The sequence below is a fragment of the Melozone crissalis genome, unplaced genomic scaffold (assembly GCF_028551555.1).
Source record: "Melozone crissalis strain CALT ecotype California unplaced genomic scaffold, PUWL_Pcris_2 ptg000061l_1, whole genome shotgun sequence".
Classification (NCBI taxonomy): Eukaryota; Metazoa; Chordata; class Aves; order Passeriformes; family Passerellidae; genus Melozone; species Melozone crissalis.
In genome coordinates this window covers 5,710,931-5,730,760 of record NW_026535839.1, presented here as the reverse complement: position 1 = coordinate 5,730,760, position 19,830 = coordinate 5,710,931, and the positions used below count along the sequence as shown (strand labels likewise).

The following is a 19,830-nucleotide window of genomic DNA, read 5'->3' as shown; positions in this document are numbered from 1 at the left end:
GAGCTGTGCAGCCACAGAACCCCTACAAGCTCTCATGTCCTTCTGAGACCCTTGGTTTTTTCCACTGTTGTCCCCCAGACTCACTTCTTTTTAATGATATTTACAGCATTTAATAGGTAACTCCTACGAGCCTTGATAAAGCACTTTTTCCTGCATGTGGGCAAATTGAGGTTTTCTTGTTAGTCTGTGTGGATTATCCTCTCTCCAGAGCCAGTGGAAAAAGTGTGCTTCAATGCACAATATATCCCATGTTTTCAAATTCATGGAGAACTTTTTCTTTACATGCTAGGTTGCGTTTCTTTAGGCTGGGTGCTGTCAAAACCTGAAATCTACCGGCCCTTACATCTTATTTGTGAAAAAAAAAGAAAAGAAAAACTCAGAGAGAATTCACCCAGCTGGTGGAACAGAGGGATCACAACCTTTGCAGCTCTCTGTGCATCCAGATGTGCTGGTGGCTGGCTCTCAGCAGGGAAATGTGCTGAGCTCACACCTCAGGCAGGGGAGGTGCTGAAAGGCAGCAGCTGCTGAGCCAGGGCTCAGGCAATGGGATGAGTTCATAGGGGTGTGGAGATGGCTGGGGAGCCTTTTGTAGCTGCAGCATCTCTTCTCTCTCCCACCTGGAACTGCTGCCTGAAAGCCCCCAGTTAAAAGGCATCAGGTTCCCAAAACCATAAGCTTGTTTTACAAGTCATGCATTCTTAATACAATGTTGAATCTCAGGCTTCTTTTTATTAATCTCCCCCTTTTTAGTACTGATAATTCACATTTCTATATATTTTTTCCCCTTCTGAACCTGTAAGTCAGCGCCTTGCTGAAAAAGAGATCTATGACTCAGTCCAGTTACTCCAGGAGTGGGGAATTTTTAGACCTTAGTCAGCCTTGCAAGCCCTGTGCTGAGGCTGCAAGAGCCAGGAGGTCTCTCCACATCCCTGGTTCAGAGATGGAGCCCCATGTGCTGATTTCCAGTGAGAAAAGTCCCTGGTGCCACTGCAGGTGCTTTATGTAAAGCTCTGCCTCAGTCCCTGCTGCTGTGAATTTGGGCCAGCACTCATGGCAGAGATGGAGGGGATAAAAATCACTGGAGACTTTCTGTTTCTGTCTAAATGATTTCATGGCCATTACAAGGTCTCCTGCAGTTCCTGTAACGCCACTTTAGGAACAAATCCTCTTAGAGGGAAGCTGATGGATGCTGAATCATGGAAAGGAAGTGGCAGCCTGTGAGATCCCAAGCATCACAATCTGGGGATCTCCATCTTGAGGGGAGCTGCAAAATTACTGTTCTCACACAGGGGATGCAATATCTGAATTTCTCTCTTGCTGCCAAGACATTCTCCCTTTAATTAATATTTCATCCTGTTGATGCAACTTGTCCACTTATTTTCCCAGTTGTTTGCAGTGCAGATTTCCCAAATTGTTTCCTCGGGGCACTTGCAAAATCAGGATCTCACATCTGAGGAGTTCCTTGCAGCTCAATTATTGAAATTTCTGGCTGAAAAATGTATGCACTTTTAATTAAAAAAAAAAAAAATTACCCAGCAAAACCTGCCTGGAGGTAGTTTGAAAGTAAGGGGAATTTTTCATTAAAAAATGAAGGAAAAAAGGTCCCAAACCCGGGTAGATTAATAGTTACAGCACTGCGTGTCCAGAAACTATTTGAGACCTTTCCTGGGTGATGGATAACGGGGAAGGGCCTGGGATTGAGCCATGTCACCCTATAAAAACACCAAAAGCTGAAACCTCCTGAGATGTGAGTTGCTGGAGTGAGTTGCTGTTCCCTAGCAGAGTTCCAACAGAGAGCACAGCATCCTCCTTCTCAGCCTGTGTTTGGGAAGGGATCATTCCTTGGGCAGAGCAGCAGAAGGATTTGGTATTGCCTCTGTTTGCTCTGCCTTAAGCTGGAGCCTGCTCCAGTATTGGTTCAGGTCCTGCAGTGTACATAAAATTAATCCTGACATTAATTAATCTCCTGAAGTGGAGAACTCTGATAGTTCCCAGAGTGGGTTATTTCTGTTTTCCCTCTAACTGGTGCCACACCAGAGGTTTCTCCCAGGTTATTCTGGAAAAGACAAACCTGCACATCTGTGTTCTGCAGTACCGCTGTGAGGAATTCCTCATCCTTGGTGTTTGCCAAGGGGAGAATAAATCTACCAGCGCCAGCACAAGAAACCCAACACCAAGAGAACAGAATGCACCTCAGGGACCCTTCACAAAAGGATTTGGCAGTAGGGATCTCTGTGGAAGTGTTGCTGTGAAACCTGGGCCGGCTGCACTGTGTGCCTCATGTGTGTTGAGCTTTTCTTGCCTGCTGTGGTGCCACCAGGCAGCCTCCCAGAGCATGGGCCATTCCAGCAGGGATCGAAGTGCTTTTTCTCATGGTTCTGTCTTTCTTTCAAGCCCTGGCTGCAGCCACAGGAGCAGGCTGTAGGTATCTGTGAGCACTATGAGGGCTGTGATGTGTCCCTAACCTGGGACACAGGACAGCAGGACCCTGTCACAGACATCTTTTTATGAAAATCCTTTTCTTAGGATTTTTCCTCCTGAGAAGCTGAGAGGCCTCAGGAACAAAATGTAAACAATGGTTATCTGCTGCTGTGGAATGCAACAGGTGCATCTGTGATGGGTCTCATGTGGTTGTTTCTAATTAATGGCAAATCACAGTCAGCTGGCTCAGACAGAGAGCCGAGCCACAAACCTTTGTTATCATTCCTTTCTATTCTTAGCTTAGCTAGCCTTCTGATGAAATCCTTTATTCTATTCTTTTAGTATAGTTTTAATGTAATATATATCATAAAATAATAAATCAAGCCTTCTGAAACATGGAGTCAGATCCTCATCTCTTCCCTCAACATAAGACCCCTGTGAACACGGTCACAGGGAGATGCCTTCCTGCTCCAGGCTCTGTGCAAGGTACTCCATGGTGGGCTGGGCTCACAGGCAAGAAATTCAGGATTGAATTGAATTGAAATTCAGGCTTGAATCTCAATCCTGGCTCAGAGGATTGAGCAAGGGGAATCCTTGATGGAATATCCTCCAATGTTTCCTTTTGGTTTGCTGAGAAGCTGGAAAAGGAGGTAAAGAGAGAAGCCCTTCTGCCACTGGCTGCTTGGAAGCAGAGTTGGTGTTTTGAGCATTTTTAGGAAGAATATGTGTTGTAGGAGGAAATTTCATGTGTTTCAATGTAAGAATGTTCTAGGTGAGAGAGGAGCACAGCCTGAACTCCACTCCTCCTCGTGTTCTCCCTGCTAAAGATCAGAGAAAACAAGGTATGAAAATGGGAAGAAAAACGATGAGATGGAAATTGAGGGTGGAGGGGTTCAGGGAAAGCTTTGATCAGCAGGTCCTGATGGATTTGTTTTTAAGGAGAATCACACAGGGCAGACCATGCCCAGAGAAGGTGCAAAGGAGATGCTGTCTGCTGTCCCTGAATTTTCTCTCAGGAAAATCTCTGTATCACAACTTTGCAGCATGAGATGCAGGATTTTGTACACAGGGAAAATTGTGGCTGATCACAATTTGTAGGGAAGCCCTCATGTTTTTGCTTCTCTGCCAGCCTCTCCCTTGAAATGTAAATAAATAGGGTTGGAGACACACATAATGAGGCCCAAGGGTAAAGGACTAAAAATCCAACATAATGTTTTCTTTGGCTGAATTTCTAAAAAAAATAAAAATAAAAATAAAAAAAGGAAAAAACAACAACAGCAACAACTGGATGAGGAATGTTATAAAAAGAAATCCACCCAGTTCAGCACACAGGAAAGCTCAGAGCTGCTGTAGGGAAGCTGTGGTGTGCAAACTAATGAGTAAACAAACATAAAGAGCAGTGCACACTGCCTACAAAAGCCTCCTTCCACCCCACATTTGAGGGCAGATTGTTACCCACACCTGGGCAGAGCCAGCTTGGGAACTTTGTGCCGCAAACTGCAGTGAACTCCATCGTTAGATGTACTAGATTAGGACAGAGAATTTCACAGCATTCCCAAGCCTCATTTCTTCCCAACATTCATCAGGACAGCTCAGCAGCACTGGCTAAAACAGGCACTGCATTTTGGAACAGATTACGCCTTCCCAGGGAGGAAGGCAGGGTGCAAAAGCTGTATTTTAGGGAGAGGATCCCTAGGAGGGAAACCAGCAGTGTGACTCTTTCCTGATGCCCCGGTACCTGAGGCAGGCACCTGGTGGATGTGTCCCTGTGCAGGTGTGTGAGCAGCAGCAGCTCTGCACCCATAACAGAGCTGGAATTGTCTGCTTGGGAAAAGGATCAAAGGGAGATCTTGTTACACCGTGTTCCTGCACAAAGAGCGCTCCCGTAGGCTAGCACCCCTTCTCTCCAGAGCGTTTCTTTTGATGTTGCAATCTGCATGGTATCAATGGCAGTGCAGATGGGCTTTCCTGCCAGTCGGGTTGCCAGTGAACAAGGTGAGTTTCCAGGTGTGTTCCAAGGTCTCTAACAAATTCCATCCCCTCCCTGTGTGGGTTTCTGCAGGGAAGCCTGTTCCCAGCACTCCTGCAGTGCCCTCCCGGCTCCCCGGTGTGAAAAACTCCAATCACTTGTTTTTAAAATTTTAAAAGTTTAATAGTAATAAAATGGTTAGAAAAATAATGATGCAATTATTTTTTAATACAACAAAATACAATTATTGTATTTTAATACAATGGCTATAAAAATAATAATACAATTATTTTTAATGCAACAAAATACAATTATTGCATTCTAATACAATAATACAATGGTTATAAAAATAATAATACAATTAATAAAATGGTTATAAAAATAGTTATACAATCAGAGTAATAATAATTTGGACAATTTGGATTAGGACAATATGAGACAATAGAAACAAAGAGTTACAGACAGTCTGGGTACCTCCTTCTGGGCAGCATAAGCCCGAAAAAGGACACACGTTAACAGAGGATTAACCCTTAAAAGCAACAGCCTGTTGCATATTCACACACCTCATACATGATGCATAAATTCCATTCAAACACAGATTCTGTCTGGTCAGTGTCAACTTCCTCTTAATCTTAATGGCATCACCTTGCACACAAACCCCTCTTGTTAGGAAGAAAAGAAATGTGAAGCAATCCTTGTTTCACAAAAGGGAAACCTGCAGAAGCTGTTTGCACACTTCAGGGAGGGCTCTGATGCTGCAGGGCTGGGGCAGGGGCTGAGCTCACAGCAAAGGCAGCACACAGTGAGGACCATGCCTCTGGATGTGTCACCCACTGATCCCAAGTGCCTGTTCCCAATTTGTTCAGCTTGATCAACACAACACCTGAGCATCTATTCAATTTTTACTTCGCTCACAGTGCTGCTGCTGCTGGCTCCAGCCCTCGCCAGGGGAGCTCTGGGGCTCGCTGGGAGCAAGCCAATAGACCGAGGGGGGATTTTGAGTGCCCCCAAATGTGCCGAGCATGTCCTGGGGGGCCGGTGCTGCCCTACACACAGGCCAGGTGTCCTCCCACAGCTACTGCACACAAAGGTGCTGCATAACCAGGTATGACCTCTCAATCCTCAATCATGTTTGACATTAGGCACATATTCTGCTACCTTGCTGTTCAGAGTCATATTGTGTGTGTATGTGTGTATGGGCAGAGGGCTGAATGGCAGTGATTTCCTGTGGATAATTGCCCTGCCTTCGTTTGGTTGTTTTTTTTTTTTTTTTATTTAGAATTATTTGAAAATATTTGAAAAGAAAAAAAGAAAATTCAGTCAGAGGCAGTTGCTCAGGAGAGATTTTCAAGTCAGAGGTGTGAGTGTGGGTCCACAGATTTCCTATGGGTCCCCTCCCCAGCACCAGAGCCCAGCAGCCTCACAGGAGCAAAGCCTGCTCTGCTTTTGGGGGTGTCTTCAACTCACTGAGTTCCATTTTCACACCAAAATGGGTGGCCAGTCTTTAGAGCACTGTAAAGTGACTCTGCCCTTTTCACAGGAACAGAGGACTTTGCTGAAGTTTGAGAATTAACTTTGCCATTGAAACCACAGAGGCTGAGTGTGGCTGCAGGAAATCCCTCAGGGCATCAGCTCCTTCTGCCCTTGCAAAGTTCAAGGTTATTAAACACAGTCCTGTGTGGTGCTGCTGGAGTGACAAGAACTCATGAGCATCAAAACTGACACTGAACTCACAGCTGAGGAAAGCAGATGTGATTTCTTTTGTAGCCTTCTGGATCTTTTTAATAGAGCACTATAAACGAGGCTATTAATTATAACAACAAGGAGAGTAGCACCAGGTATTTTCCCTGGTGTTTCACAGCTTGCTGAGCTAGAACAAATCCTCCATGCCAGCAGCCTCCAGTGGATTTGAACATGAGCTGAGAAGCCAGGAACACCTGGTTCTTTCATCAGCTTTGATACAGGCTCATTGTGTGACATCCAAATAGTCCCTTGAAGTCTGTTTTTGGGAGGTGCTGAGCGATTTCTGCAGCTCAGCACATCTGAAACCAGCCCAGCCTGGCCCTGTGTAAAGCACAGCCTAAAGCTCCTTTGAGCTGCTGGAATGAAAGGAACATTATGAATGCAAAGTTTATTATACATCCACAGTGTCATGTCATGTGCAGTCCTAGTGTAGTAAACACTGCAGATATTCCAAAGGCACAACATCTTATCTGTAGTAAACACATTCTGAAGCTCCTCACTGAATTACTCTAAGCCTCTGATGTCCCTGCATAGATTTTGGTTGAGTTTTGGCCCTTGAAGGTATTTGTAGACTCCTGCCATATTCCTCTACTGAATATCTGCCAGATCCATCCGTTCCAGGCCCTTCTGTTACCAACACAGCAGATGCACTCAAAGTTACCAAGCACAGAGTAAGCAAAACTAAAGTGTTTAATCTATTATTAATCAGTCAGTTGCAGGAATGATAGGGCTCTGGGGGACCTCAGAGAGACATCAATATTTATGGCCTCATTAGCAAATGCCACCTTTTTTATTTAATTTTTTTTTTTTTAAGATGCAACAGGATTATGGAGGTTGTTTATGTTTCCAGTTGTTCCATAAAGAGGCAATGTCATATTTTGGGATAGGATGATTCAGAACAAGATATTCAATATTTATCACAAAATATTGAGATTTCCACCATGCCTCTGTTCTTCTTGGTCTTGTAGTCAAGATTTCACCTTCCCTAGAAGCAAGGGCCCAAGCTGAAATCAGAGCCCCAGTAACTATAAGCTACCATCCTGGGAATTTTTGAAAATTGAAAGATAAAATCTCCCTAATTCCATTTGCTGAAGTAAATTATATAAATTCCATAAAAGAGAAGCAATGAAATATGATTTCAGTTCCAAAAGAGCTCCACCCATTACTGGCAATTTTTTTTTCTGGATTAGGCTAAATTTAAATTGGACATTAAGAAAAATTTCTTCACTGAGGGGATTGTCAAGCAGTGGCACAGGCTGTCCAGGGCAGTGGCTGAGTCACCATCCCTGAGGTATTTAAAAGACATGTAGATGTGGCACGTAGGGATGTGATTTACTGGTGGACTTGGCAGTGTTAACTCAATGTGTTGGACTCAATGATCTTAAAGCTCTTTTCCAACCTAAACAATTCTATGATTCTGTAAACAACTCATCCTGCAGTGCTTGTGCTACACAGCTTTTTGCAGTTCTTGCTTGAGTTTGTTCCTTGACATTTCCAGCACCAACCCCAGTGATGCTGATTTTAAATTGACCTTCATCCCTTGTATCCAACCTTCTTAGCTTACTTAGTCTCTGCCTTCAGATACCACGAGCTGGTTTATTTTACACACTGTATTTTGCTTTTCTATTTCATTTTGTTGTTGCTTGTTTGTTTTTTTGGTTGGCTTGGTTTGGTTTTGGTTTGGTGTTTTTTAAATTACTTTTCTTCTTTTCACAATTTTGTTTGAATTTATATTTTTTAGTCCTCTTTGCAGTTTCTGGATTTTTCCTGGAGTAGAAGAATAATTTCTCTTATCTCAAGAACACTTCAATGCCACTATCATTGAAGCAACCTCTTGGTTGAACATTATTGTTTTTGTGAAAGAGATGTTGAGGAAGGGAGCACTGGAGCAGGGACACCAAAATCCAAGGGGAAGGAGAGAATAAATCAGAGACTTGGGCTGTGAAAAAACCTAGAGTTAATGAATGGGACAAAGAAAAGAGGAAAAGAGAGGAGATTTCAAAGGAAATAAACAGTGACCAGCCCTTAGTGACTGCAGAGTTGCCTTCAGGTCATTGATATCTTCACTTATCCCTTCTCACACTTGCACTTCCCTTGCTGTCTCTTGATCCAGTCACTGATTTCCCCTCTTTCACACCAGGTGCAGATTTTGTAAATAGGAAAATGAGATACCCTGCACATCAAATCACCTTCTAATAAATGTGCAGACAGAGAAACCACCCAGCCAGGCTGGGTCCAAACCCACTATAGACCAAGGGAGGATCTATCCCCATGCAATCCAAATGTGGCATCTCCAAATTATTTTACAGGACCTGGCAGCTTCTCAAGTGCTTTAATCCCTCTACCAGGAGCTTGTAAATTTGTTCTTCTCATAGATGTGAGGCCTATCATTGTGGCAGGAAACTGGTTCATGGTGCTCCTTGTGTGCTAGGAAATGAGACAGTTTTCACTTCTCTAGTTTAAAGGTACTCGGGGCTTTCCTTGATTTTCCTCCATCCTTTAATTTGGATTGACTCTTTTGACCTTGTCATGGGGTTTTTTGGCCAATGTTAGTGCACCACTTTTCTCTCAACATTGTTTATTCCCCATTGTGGCACCCCAGACCATTGCCGATAACCACAGATTTCTGTCTGTAGGTGGCTGAAAACTTGTAGAAATTTTTTTCACTCGACACAGGTCTTTGCCATAAAATATTTTTTTCTCCCTTTAAGAAAATAGTGGTTTCAATGGATGTTTACTATCTTTTTGCAAATCTGAAATAAAAGGTAAATATGGAGATTTTCTATGTATGCTCACACTTTTTTTGCCAGTTTGCCACTTACCTCCCACCTACCAGTTGGAAAACAGAAAAAAAAAAATCCCAGCATGTGATGCCAATCTCCACCTATTTTCATATTTCTCTGTTTTCACATTGTCTCTCTACAGAGTGAAAAGTAGTAGAGAAATAAAACTATTTTTAGGAGTTCCTCTGACCAAAAGGAAACTTAAGGCTACTCGAATAATCACCAAAATAAATATTCTTGTTCCATTTTGATATATCCAGAAGGAAAAAAAATACAAAAACAATTGCTGGTTTTTTTTTGCGGGTGTGACTTTTAAAGAAGAGATGTTCGTCGCTCTATTTGCCAGATTTCCCTTTTAGTTCTCTTCTGAGTTTTACAGCTACAATAAAAAGATCAATTCAGACATATAGGTGACCTCCTGTCTGAATGGAGGAGGGCATCTTCCCACCTTCACCCCCTCCTTTCCCCTTTTCTCCTTTGGTTTCTGGGAGAATCCCTGAAGCTGCTCCTTGAAGCTCTGCCAGGTGCTTTGTGCATCCCCATTCTCCTCCTGCCCCTGCAGCCCTCTCTTTCCCCTCACACTACACTGTAATAAAAGGCACCCACACTTTGATAAATGCCACACTTTCCAAAATTCTCATTTTACCAAGACCTCAAGATCTTTTTTTTTAAGTCATTGACTGCAGCATAAGCAGAGTTTGCTCCGTCCCACGGGCCAGAGCCCCATGTTTGATAATGCAAGACACACATAAACTTTTAAATGTCTTGGTTTCCTCTGCCCCTTTCCAAAGAGATTTTTTTCATCTTTACACAGATGGTAGGGACCTCTATATCTGCTGCTTCTCTCACAGTGCTCAGCCAACATCTCCTTCATCTGTACCAAGTGTAGGGAAGGAAAACATCCAGCACACTCGCTCCTGGGAAGATAATGGCTCACGCAGCAGTGTTTGCAGCCCACTAAATATTCACTTCCCTGTGGTTTTCTGTATCCATGTTACAGAGATGTGGTTCCTATCAGACATCTCAGGTGCTCTGTGCCTCTGGAGACAGGAGGGCAGTGGAGGTCTCAGGATCTCTGCTGGTCCTGAGATGTGTTAGAAAGTCTCTTTTCCCAGCCCAGCAGCTGAAGAAGGAGTCAGAATTCTTCATCGGTGGTTTTTCAGGCTGTTAATTTTCTCTTATCTATAACATTCTTTCCCTGGCCTGCTGAGGTCTGTTCAGCAGGTCAGTCCAAGGCATACTGGCCACCCTCAGAGGTGGTGCTGTCTTTTATAGTAAAAACTACGTGTACATTATTTACAATAATTTCCCAATGCCTATCACCTATGTTAGACAGTGTGTTCCTACCTTAAACCAATCCAAAAGTGCCAACATCACACAGAAGGTCGAGGCTAGGAAAAAGGAGAAAGAAGGACAAAACATGCCCAAATTCCTCCATCTTGGGACACCGAGCCTCTATTCTAAAAACCTCAAAATTCTACTTTTCACCCTGTGACAAACTATTATTCTGCCTTAACTTTTGTGACTTGTTTGTGACTGCTTTTGCTCCAGTGCTCCCTTTGGAAAGCAAAACCCAGGCTGCTCTCCTGCCATGGTTACAAATCTCTCTCTGGTTCACAGCCTGCATTTATTCATGACTAGTTTATTCTCACTTGTTCTCATGCCAATGTTGTCCTTTAGCATCAATAGCTCTTCTCTAGTGTTTACCCCTCTGACGTTTTTATAAGCAGCAACACATCCCCTCTCAGCCTTTGCTTCCCTGCACTGAAACATGCCAGATCCTCTACAATCTCTCGTGTGACAACATCTCCATTTTTCAGGACAGCTGCCCAAATATCCAAGGTTTCATCCCCAAATATCTCATTTACATTGGTTTATCTCACTTTAAAAATATGCTGGTTTTACTGCACTGGTGGTAGGTTCACATGGATGTGTCAGACTTCAGGAAAAATATGTGCGTGATGGTGTGTGTGACACAAAGTGGGGTGATGGGGTGTGTGACACAAAGGGGGTTGATGGTGTGTGTAACACAAAGGGGGGGTGATGGTGATGCTGTGTGTGACACAAAGAAGTTGCTGTGTGTGTGGACCATGCCTGGATGCGTGCGGAGGGATGCTGGCAGTGGGATCATGAGCCCAAGACTCAAAAGGGATTATTCAGTGAGGAGGGGGAGTGGTAAGGAGGATTTTGAGGTGCATGACACTGAGAAGGATTAGTCTCTGTGTAAAAAAGTGTGTGTGTGTGTAGAAGAGAGGGAGGACAAGCGGGTGGGCACGTGTGGCACGGGAAGAGAGATTAGCCCGGGCGTCTGCGAGCAGGGTGATAAGGAAGAGCTTCGTGTGAGAAAGGCACTGTAAAAAACTGGGATTTAGCTAATGGAAGGATTTGTGTGTGTGCATGGGGGGGATGTGGAAAGGAGGATTTGGGAAGTGTGTGGCAGAAGGGATTTGGGATGCTGGAGGGGCTGCATGCAGGGGTGTGTGCTCCTGCAGCCGCAGCGCCACGGGGTCACTCACAGCCATGCACTTGAGGGATGCAGCGTTGTGCGACCAGTTGGTAAAGGTTTATAAAGGGAAGGCATTGTAACATGGCTCTGGCCTGTTACTTACGCTAAGGAGAAGGGAGCTGTGGGAGAGTGACTCAGCTGGAATAGGGGTAGAGAGACCTGAGGGATGTGAGAGATGTGCAAGACGTGCTGCGTGACTGCCACGTGTCCACATTGCGGTGTTTGGTGATTGCTTGGCTTGGGCTTGTTGTGCCTCAAAAGTATATAAACTCATAACTGGCTAACTGCTTTAAAAGGCCAGGTTTTTGTGAATAAAGAGCACTCCTTTGCACCTGCCTGGGGTCCCTTTGTCGCTCATTATTGCAGCAGTATTGGGACATGCAGAGGGCTCCTGCACCACAGGACAGGGTCATGGAAAAAGCCCACCATGACCCATGGGTGGGAAGGATTGTGGGGCACTGCTGAGGCGGATAAGGAGCTGCCCCAGGGCAGGTGACAAGGCAGGGATGGAGCTGGAGCACAGGGAGAGACATGGTACCTGTTGGAACAGGGAAAGGCGAGCACTTGGGGACAGTGGGGAGAGGAGGGCTGATGGCTGGGACACACTGTGACACTGTGACACATCCCCCTGTGAGCAGGACAGCACAGGGGCCACGTGCTGTGCTGAGCAGAGGTTCTCTGGGTGCAGAGCAAGCGCAAATGCTCACAAGGGTGAGTTTCTCAGGAGACGGAGTTCTGGGAGTGGCTGAACATCCCACCTGCAGCGGAGCATGAACCTGGCAGCATCTCCTCTGACCCCACTCTGTCCACCTCTCACCTCAGATTCATCCCTGCTGCTCTGGCTCACTGTCCTTGCAGCATCTCTTCCACGGGGAAGAACACTGCCAGCTCTTGGAGAGCAATTTATGATCCAGAGCAGTTGAGGGTTAATTGGGCCCCAGAATTTATCTTTTAATGTTCTGCCTTAACAGTAAAACTTTTCCCCCTTTTGTTTTTCCCTGGGAAAATCAGGCTGTTTTGTCAAAACCAGCAACTTCCTGCTTTTGATCAAGCCTCAGTTTTCATTTGAAGGGGAAAAGAAGGTGATGAGAAATTTCAGCTAGCTTTGTTGCCTGTCTTTATTGGATCTGTTCCATTGGCATTAGTTTTGTCTCAGAGATGCTAAAAGTAAAGCCTACCAAAGCTTTTATGATAAAGTGAACTAAAATAACTGGGGTGTCTCGGGTAACTTTTCTTCAAACAAATTGATTCTTTGCTTGTCCAATGGACCATTTGAATGTTTGCTTTCTGTGTAATGAAAGATCATCAAAAGCCTGGCCAGTTGCTTTGTAGCTTTCAAGAATGTATTTATTTTTTTTAAGGGAGAAGGCTAAAAACAGAGTAGCTACAATTTGAGATTCCCCTAGGTGTTAGGTGCTGAACAAATATAAGATCTCACGCCTAGAAAATAAAGTGGGAGGCTTCCAACCAGAAATGAAGAGTCTGTATAAGCACTGAAGAAAATTTCATTTAGAAGCATGCTCCTAAAATATACATTGTCCATAAAATTGGATCTTTTTCTCTTTCTTAAAGATGCTCTGTCTTGCAACAAAAGGCATGCCAGTGTGATGCAGGAATAGGACAAGTTTTGTGGCAAAGGTGGCCAGCATCTCCTGCTACATTTTCATTTAACTGAGACCCACAGTCCATGTTGCACTCATCTGGCAGAGTCAATGGGAAAATAACTCCCCTTTGCTCCACTGAGGAGGGGAGATGGGATAAACTTGAACTGAGCTGCAGGTCCAGACTATCCCTGCCCCACAGGGAGAGATTTTCTTGGCCCAGAAACCAATGCCTGGCAGAAACTCAAAAGCCACCAGCTGGGCACCCAGTGCCATGCTGAAAGTCAAGCCATTAGATAAGCCTTGTGCTTCTTAAAAGCTAATAAACCATGAAATCACACAGAGAGAGCCAAGCAAAAGGCATTGGAGGGGGCATGGCTTTGTTCTGGGAAGGTCTCCAGCCTCTCAGGCCAGAGGTCACGTTGTCCTTCTTCCCTCCAGCCCAGTGTGAACCAGCGGGGGCTGAGGCTGAGCTGTGAGAGGAATTGCAATGGTTTTAGTGCTAAAGCCAGTACATGAGTTCTGCTGCAAAGTGCCCACTCAACAGCTGGCCACAAAATCCCCAGATTTGGGGGTGAGATGCCAAGTGTGTGTGTGTGTGCTCAGGCAGGAGCCTCGCAGCACTGCAGAGCTGCCCTGCTCTGCTGTCAGCACGTTCCCTCCTCCAAAGGATGGGTGAGAGAACAGGGACAGGGAGTGCCCTGTGCAGCATCCACCACCCACCGGGGAAGGGTTTTCACTGGTGAAATGTGAGCATCCTGCTGGAAAAGCCCTGCAATGGGCCTGCTCTTCATTGTCTGACAAAGGGGTGTCCATGAGAGGGCACTTGGGGGCCACCCCAAAAAGGTTCTGTGTCTTTGCACAGGTGGCTGCCTCAGTCTGTCCAGCTGTGAAATGAGGTTAAAAACATTAATGGACGACAGACTGCCAGGCTTCAGGCAGTGAGGTTTGGAAAAACCATCTTAGATAAAACTGGGCAGCATTACAGAGGGGGAAAATGTTACTTTTTCCATTCAGAGAGAGGAAAAACAGTGACCCAGGTGTTGATGACCATGTTCCTCCTGCACCTGCCAGAAAAAGGCACCTCACCCTTGAATCCCTGAATGCACCTGCACTCAGCCCCCCTTCACACTCTCTTTCATCCTTGTTTTTCCTCTTTCAATGCTCCAATTGATTTTGAAATTTAAATGGCTGCTCTCCCATCAGTGAACCTCAAGCCTGCATCTCCTTTCCCCCGTTTCTCTCTCCCATCCATCTTTCACAACTCCTCAGGGTTCTGTTATTTCCCATCCATTTGCTTTGAAGGATTTTTCCAATAAGGATGTCAAGGAAAGTTTCTCAAGGGTCTTTTATCACAAATTCCTTTTGGTTTCATACTGAGGAGGACCTGGTGACCTTGCTCAAGCAGACATGAAGCAAACACACTTTGCAAGCCAGTCACAGCTGAGTGCACCCACAAATCAGGTCCTGTATCCCTCCTGCAGGAAACATGCTGTGCTTCCCACCTGACAAAACCAGACCATAGTTAGACCCAGTGTAATTCTGTTGGCCTCGATGTAGTTACCAGGGAAACTATAATGCAGACAACTTTCGTACACTGAAATAAAATATTTCTTAGCTGTCTTGCTTATACTGCACAGACTAATATTTCCAACCAGGCAGAAAGCTGATGATTTTCTCAACTCTCTTTACATGAGGGGTTCAAGAAAGAAGTTTGCATGAGGGTACAAGTGAATTTTAGCCATGGATTTACAGCTGCACCAGCAGGATGGTGCAAGGTGAACAGAGGTTAACTCTGTCAACCAAAAACCAAAACTGCACATGACCCCAGTTCTTCCATTGCTCCTTAGACAATGCCAGAAAAGCATCTTTCCTTGGGAATGCACTGGAAAAAGTGTTACAGGAGAAAAGCTTTTAGTTTATACATAAAATTAGCAAAAGCCTAATTTTCAGAGGTTGCATGCGCCACGTGGCTTCCTTACTGTTGCAGACATCTTTTTCTGAAAAATCCTTTCCTTAGGATTTTTCCTCCTGAGAAGCTGAGAGGCCTCAGGAACAAAATGTAAACATTGATTATCTGCTGCTGTGGAATGCAACAGGTGCATCTTTGATTAGCCCATGTTGGATGTTTATAATTAATGGCCAATCACAGTGAGCTGGCTCGGACAGAGAGAGCTGAGGGAGGAATGAGTTATCATTCCTTTCTATTCTTAGCTTAGCTAGCTTTCTGATGAAACTTTTTCTTCTATTCTTTTAGTATAGTTTTAATGCAATATATATCATAAAATAATAAATCAAGCTTTCTGAAACATGGAGTCAGATCCTCGTCTCTTCCCTCATCCGAAAACCCCTGTGAACACCATCACAGCTTACACACCCAAATCACCTCAAGATCATCCCAACATCTCTTCTTTAAACAGACACAGCAGCCAACTCAGTAATTCAAGCATGTTTTGGAAATGCCACCGAGGCTCTCAGCTGACATTGCTCTGCTGTCAGGACCGGCAGTGCAGAGGAATGATCCCAACAAACTCTTTGGAAATACCCCTGCAGATGTTCACTGCCATGTTAAATACGGGCAGCCAGAAAGGATTTCTCTCACAGGGAAATGAATCTTCACTCCAGCAGGAGGGTCAGTAGCTGGAAGCGAAGGCTACACTGCACACTCCTCCCTGCCACATTCAGCACTGAAAGTGGGTTGCAGTACAGAGAGAAGAAAATCACAGCCCTCACAGGTTAGCTAGGACAGTCCCAGAGGTGTAAAATCACAGGTTTTACATTGCACCTCGGGCTTCCTGTGAACACCAAGAGAAAAAAACCTGTCCCAGGGATGTTTCTTCTTGCATATTCTTCCACACAAAGTTTTTATTTGGGTTCTTCCCACCAGTGGCAGCAGCCTCTGCCCTGCCAATCTTCTCTTGTAGATGGAAGTTCCACCTGCCTTTCCCCCAGAGGCTTCTGGAGTAAATGGTGCCTTAATTATGTTAATTATACCTATAGCCATGCGTTCACTTTAGCTGTGCAGTCAGAGTCCAGTACATGATGTTGTTTCCCAGTTTTCCTTGTGGGAAGCAAGTCCTGAAGTGTGAAGCTTTCCATGGCTCTGCTGTCTTGCACAACATTTGTTAAATCCAAGGAATGTTCCCACTCCTTGAAAAGCTGATGCTCCTGGTGCCTCTCTGTGCAAGTCCTGCCTGCCCCTGGCTGGCAAGTGATCCTGGTTTCATGAACAAATGGGTTTCATTAGAGGCATTTCTCTGTAATGTCAACAGAAGTGCTGAGCCACACCTGGTGCAAGAGTCTCTGATGCTTGTGAGAAGTGGTACAAATTAGCATCCCCCAGCCTGCTGCTGCTTTCCTGTCTAAATAATATTTTACAGGTAAAGTTTCTGCTGAGAAGCAGTGGGGTTTTCTCACTAGCTGCCTAAATGCTGTCATCAGCTTTGGTTTGCACTGAGCGACTGCTTGAGGCAGAACCTGCATCTGTGAGTGCAGTGTCACTGCTCTGCAATGATGAACAGCCCCCAGGTTTGCAGCAACTCCCCTTCCTGTGCTCTGCTTGGCCTCCCTGCAATCTGCATTTATGCAGAGTGTTTTACATGATCTCCCCTGCTCTCTGCAGCTCACTAGAGAGTCTCTTTCTCCAGCCTAAAAATTCTCCCAGAATAGAAATCAGTGGGGAAGGTGTTTGCTGGTAAGTAGGCACGACAGGAAGGGATCTCAGTGTTTTCCTAATGTTAAGGATGCTCTAACACTCTTCTCCCTAAGCCGCATATCCCATTTTCCAGGCTATTTTCTCAGTCCTACAGCACGATAACTGAGAGGCTCCTGGTGCTTTCACTGGCCTCTGTGTAGAGTTGTTGATTTTTTATCTTTCATTAGCATAAATCTTTACTGTGACATATCAAGCTCTGCTAGTAAAACATCCAGCTGAAAAGCCTTTCCCAAAGTTTTGCTTTGTATTTGATACCCCCTGTCACTGACATTAAAAGGATTTGGTTACCCAAAGGTCTTTGAGGCAAAAGATGTGTATCTAAGGTCACTTTATATAGCAGTGATGTGCTTTGCAGCTTCTCCCACATCCTGGTCCTTCCCTCAGTCCTGTGAGTTTGCTATGGGAGATGATTTTTGTGGGTCCTATTGCAGGTTCAGAAGAAGCCTGTAGCTGTAAAAGTCCCCTCTGTCATGCTGGTAAAATGGCACAAATTTCACCCAAGATTTTTTAGAAAAAAACCTCAAATTCTACTTTATTTGTGCTTATGGTCATGCTGGGTAGCCAGGCTGATATTTGGTATTTTTGTGTCACATTCCCAAGGGGCTCCACATTTACGCACAGGTTTGTGGGAGCAGCGGGGCAGAGAAGGGCTCTCCCAGTTCCCGCATCCCCACTTCACTCAGAGGGATGGATGTCTTCACCTCCCACGAGGGGGAACTGGCCTCTAGAGCTCTTGCAGCCCTGGTTTAAGCATCTCCCCTCTGCAGAAGCTCCATCTGGGCACCCTGACTGGATGCACTTCATGTAAACTGTTTGTTCCACCACCCACGGCAAGCAACTCGCGCAGAAGTTCCACCAGAGACCATAAAACTGCAAACCATAGGTCCAGATCTCACCATCTGTCACACTGCTGCCTCCCTGCTCCCCAGACAACACAGTCTCCCACTGAGTTTAAAAGATCTCAAGCTTAAACTTGTTTGTTTGGGATTTTCCACCAAACCTGGTGCTCTGAGGCACTGCAGAAATCAAAATGTTGTAACTCTTATCATTTATTGTCCTCGCAGTGCAGGCAGGATTAAAGCTGTTCTAATGAGAGGGAAGAAATGGTAATATTCCCCCTGACATTAAGTAGCTCTGAACAAAGCTGTGAGCACAATGGAACGGAACATTAATGTGAAAAGGGAAAATAAAAACCCTACAAGCCATGACTATAGCAAAGAGCCACCAGGGGAGGCACTTAAGGCCACAAAAACCAGCACTCTCAGATGTCAAAGGATCTTGTCATTCCGCACCAAACTCAGCCCTTGCTGAGATGTTAAATAGGTTTTAAAACCATTAGTGCTTTCACAGACCTCAGGTGAACACAATGTGCAACCAGGTAGCGCAAAAGGTTTGTGCTCTAGGGCTTAATCCTTGTGTGCTGAGTAGTTTGTTGGGTTTGTTGGGTTTGTTGGGTTTGTGCCTTTCTCTCCTCTTCCCAGGAAACCAAAGGCTCCAGTGACTGCAGGAGGGGTGGCACTTTTGGGGCAGTGATAGCACATGTAGGTTTTGGAACATCTGCTTTGCTAACTCAGCAGATACTTGTGATGTAGCCCTGAAAGTGGATAGAAAATGTGAAGGTTTATAAATAACGTGCCAGCTAATGGGTTAAGGTACCTCTTGCCACTTCAAGCCCTCAAGGACATGATGCTCTGTCCTGTATTATGGAGGTTCTCTTTGAAGGGTCCTTGTCCTTGGTAAATGTAAAGTTCTGCAGACAGTTTCAAGACAGGCCCTTACAAAATCCCCACCAGAACCTGAGGCTTGCACTGAAGTCTGAGGCTTTAATGTCTACAAACCAATATAATGTATTAGGGAAAGAAAGGAAGGTATTGAAGACAAAATGTACTTCATCTGCAACAAGACCTTCTCTATGTGACACATTTGCTTTCTGCCATTGCTTATCTCCCCTCCTCCCACTCCTCACTCCCCTCTTTCTACTGTTTTAATAATTCAGCACTTACAGCCCAGAATTAAATGCTGTGGTGAGCTGAGAGGTGTGCTGTATACTCTATTAAGATGCTGGTGCTCTGTTCTTTCCCTCTGTTGTTGTTCATGTTTCCCAGCAGAATCCACACCATGATCCTCTACTTAGTTTCCCTTGTACAAGAAACTGTACAACACTTCAGAAGGACCAATATAATACAAAAGGCCATCTAATAAAAAAGCAGAAGGAAAATTGGTTCAACCCTCATTCCTCATCTGCTTTTACAAGGTCGCTGTCGCTTTTCCATTTGTAGTAATCTTGCTTTAATATTTATGTCTCTGCTTCAGACACAGAGAATTCAATGAGGACAAATGATGAGTTCTCAATCTCATTGTGGAAGGTTCGGTGAGAGCAGGGATCTCTGGTCTTCCTGAGTCCCTGGGTCCCATGGGAGCATCCATCTGCAGCTGGGGGCCCTACAGGGATCGCTCCTTCCCTCTGGAGTGGCTGCAGGGGAGCCAGGGTGAGGGTTGTGGGGTAAGAGGGTTCAGGAGCTTTTGCAGAGCTCCTGGGAACCCAAGGAGAACCCAGCACAGCAGCATTTTCTGCTGGGTTCTTTCTGGACACAGCAAAAAGCCAGATGCCCAGCAGGACTGATGACAGTGTCAGGCAGTTCTGGCACATCCTTAAGGTCCCTTCCAAGCCAAACCATTCAATGATTCTAGGATTCTCAAAGACAAAATGTGCTGCAAAAGGCTCTCAGAAGATTGTATCCCAAATGGGTTTGTTAGCTGTCCCCCAGAAAGGAGCCAGACTGGCATGGGGGAAAACACTCCCATTTAGACAATGAGACAAGGTAGAAAGGTCAGATCTTTTATTAGAGCTGAAAAGTGCAGAGTTTTTTCCAGGCACCAAAGCCCTTCTGCACATCTTTTCCGGTTTTAAGTTATGAAAGCAGGGGGTGCTGTGGAAAAGCTGTGAATCTGCCATGGGACACTGGAGTGATGAAGGCAGTGGAACAACAAGAGCCTTACACAGCTTGAGAGCAGGGCACCAGTGCTTCCAGCTCAGAAATGGGTCCCATTTTGGGTCAGAATGAGCACAGTGCAAAAGTCAGCCTCTGACC

General features: G+C 45.1%; 1 protein-coding gene across 2 annotated transcripts in view; it reads left to right on the top strand.

The window, feature by feature from the left end:
* Positions 1-19,830, top strand: part of GRIA1 (glutamate ionotropic receptor AMPA type subunit 1) — a 119,115-nt gene that overhangs the window by 28,712 nt on the left and 70,573 nt on the right. The gene's annotated exons all lie outside the window — the stretch shown is intronic.